Raw genomic sequence first — 2,942 nt, 5'->3', positions numbered from 1 at the left:
GGCTCTTTATTTCTTCACTTTCTTCCATAAGTATGGTCTCATCTGCATATCTGAGGTTATTGATATCTCTCCTGGCAATGTTGATTCCAGTTTGTGCTTCACCCAGTCCAGCATTTCTCATGATGTACTCTGCATATAAGTTAAATAAGCAGGGTGACAATCTACAGCCTTGACATACTCCTTTCTCCATCTTGAACCAGTCTGTTGTTCCATGTCCTGTTTTAACTGCTGCTTCTTGACCTGCATACAGATTTCTCAAGGGGCAGGTCAGGTGGTCTGGTATTCCCATCTCTTTAAAAATTTTCCACAGTTTGTTGTGATCCACACAGTCAAAGGATCTGGTGTAGTCAATAAAGCAGAAATAAATGTTTTTCTGGAATTCTCTTGTTATTTCTATGATCCAACAGATGTTGGCAATTTGATCTCTGGTTTATATGCCTTTTCTAAATCCAGCTTGAACATCTGGAAGTTCACAGTTCACACACTGTTGAAGCCTGGCTTGGAGAATTTTCAGCACTACTTTACTAGTATGTGCGATAAGTGCAATTGTGTGGTACTTTTAACATTCTTTGGCATTGCCTTTGTTTGGAATTGCAATGAAAGCTGACTTTTCCAGCCCTGTGGCCACTGCGGAGTTTTCCAAATTTGCTGGCATATTGAGTGCACCCCTTTCATAGCATTATCTTTTAGGTATTGAAATAGCTCACCTGGGTTTCTATCACCTCCACTAGCTTTGTTCATAGTGATGCTTCTAAGGCCCACTTGACTCCACATTCCAGGGTATCTGGTTCTATGTGAGTGATCACACCATCGTGATTATGATCTAGCTGGAACTATAACTGAGACATCAAAAGGTTATCCCACCATTCTGTCAAGCCAGATATTTTAGAATGGTAGGGAACATGATTAGACCAGTAATTCCATGGGAATGGCACATTGAATTGAGTTACTGGATCAGAAACAGTACTTTGTGGGATAGCATGATGATGGATAAGGCATTCTAAAAAAGTCACAGAAGATAGTTATGATAGAAACATTGCATGAAGGGAAGGCAAATCTGATATCAAGAGTAAATGTTTATTTCAATGAGAATAAAATGCTATATCTTCTATGGTGGAAAATATAGTCCCTCTTTTCATTGTTCTTATTGAAAATGTGTGTTTTCTTTATTTTCCTTAAATATTATGAAATTTTATCAATTTCAGTTTTATTTGTAAGAACCAGTTGCTTTTAAAAATAGCTCCTTTTTTGAACACATTTAAGTCAGTTCTAATGAGGTAGATGAACCTAGAGCCTAGTATACAGAAAGAAGTATGTCAGAAAGAGAAAAATATCATATATTAATGCATATATATGGGATCTAGGAAGATGGTACTGATAAAATTATTTGCAGGGCAACAGTGGAGACACAGACATAGAGAAGAGACATATGGACATAGGCTGGGAAGGGAAGGAGAGGCTGGGACGAATGGAGAGAGTAACATGGAAGCATACATTATCATGGGCTTCCCTGGTGGCTCAGATAGTAAAGCGTCTGCATGCAATGCAGGAGACCAGGGTTTGATCCCTGGGCCAGGAAGATCCCCTGGAGAAGGAAATGGAAACCCAATCCAATACTCTTGCCTGGAAAATTCCATGGACTGAGGAGCCTGGTAGGCTACCGTCTATGGGGTCGCAAAGATTTCGACACGACTGAGTGACTTCACTTTCACTTTTTTTTTTCATACATTATCATATATAAAACAGATAGCCAATGGGAATTTGCTGTATGACTCGGTGAACTCTAACCAAAGCTCTGTATCGACCTAGAAGTGTGGGATGGCGAGGGATGTGGGAGGTAATTTTAAGAGGGAGGGAACATAATTATACTTATGGCTGGTTCATGTTCATGTTTGACAGAAACCAACACAATACTTTAAAGCAATTATTGTTCAATTAAAAATAAATTTTAAAAAATATAGGGTTAAAAAGAAAAAAATCCGTTTTATATATATATTTTTAAAATTCTTTATACTGTCCTTAATTCTAAGTAAATGGATTTTAATTTAACTCTTAAGCTATAAGCTTAGGTAATGGATTTTTGATGTTTTTATTTTTTAATGTGAAAATGCAAAAGCAAGAGTTTCATCCATGTATTGCTTTGGTTGATATAATATTTTATTACAATGTAATCAAAGCATTTTCATCCTTACACAGGGACCATGATAATCTTCTCTGTATCATTCCAATTTTGTGCCAAAGAGAGCACAAAATATCTTCTAATTTAACTTGTCAATTCTTTGACATAGGCATGTTTAGAAGAGTTTGTTTACTTTACACATATTTATGGAGTTTTCCAATATTTTTAATTACTGTTTTTTGTTATTGAGAAATAATTAATTTTCTTTGGGGAGAAAATTCACATTGTATAGTTTCAATCTATTTTAATTTGTTGAGACTTGTTTTACAGCCAGTATATGTTCTAGCTTAGTAAATTCCCCTTGTGCTCTTTCAGAGTGTAGTCTACCTTTGCTGGGTATAGTAATCTACATACACCAGTTAAAGTAACTAATTGATATTCTTTAAATCTTCTATATTTACTAAGTAATTATGCTTACTTATTCTGTCAGTTATTTAAAAAGAGGTATTAAAATCGCCAACTGTCATTTTGGATTTATCTGTTCCTAATTTCCCTTGTGTCAGTTTTGCTCATGTGTTTCAAAGCTATGTTTAAATGTACACACATTTAGGACTGTTATATTTTCTTGACTAATTGACTCATTTATTAATGAAATATCTTTCTTTATCCCTGGAAATATTCACTGTTGTAAGATAACTTTTACTCATGTTACCACTTTAGAGTTTGATGATTATTTTCATGTAATTATTTTTCCCATCCATATTATTTTTATTTTTTTCCATATTACTTTTAATGTGCTCATCTGTTTTCACAAGAAAGTAAG

The 2,942-nt window shown here is 34.9% G+C and overlaps 1 non-coding gene across 1 annotated transcript; it reads right to left on the bottom strand.

The window, feature by feature from the left end:
• Positions 1-2,151: 2,151 nt before the first annotated feature.
• On the bottom strand, positions 2,152-2,257 carry LOC112448289 (U6 spliceosomal RNA). Its single transcript, XR_003036660.1, has one exon. It is a non-coding gene; the product is annotated as a U6 spliceosomal RNA (small nuclear RNA).
• Between the last annotated feature and the right edge of the window lie 685 nt (positions 2,258-2,942).

The sequence above is a fragment of the Bos taurus genome, chromosome 1 (assembly GCF_002263795.3).
Source record: "Bos taurus isolate L1 Dominette 01449 registration number 42190680 breed Hereford chromosome 1, ARS-UCD2.0, whole genome shotgun sequence".
Lineage (NCBI taxonomy): Eukaryota > Metazoa > Chordata > Mammalia > Artiodactyla > Bovidae > Bos > Bos taurus.
This window is presented reverse-complemented; position numbering and strand designations above follow the sequence as displayed.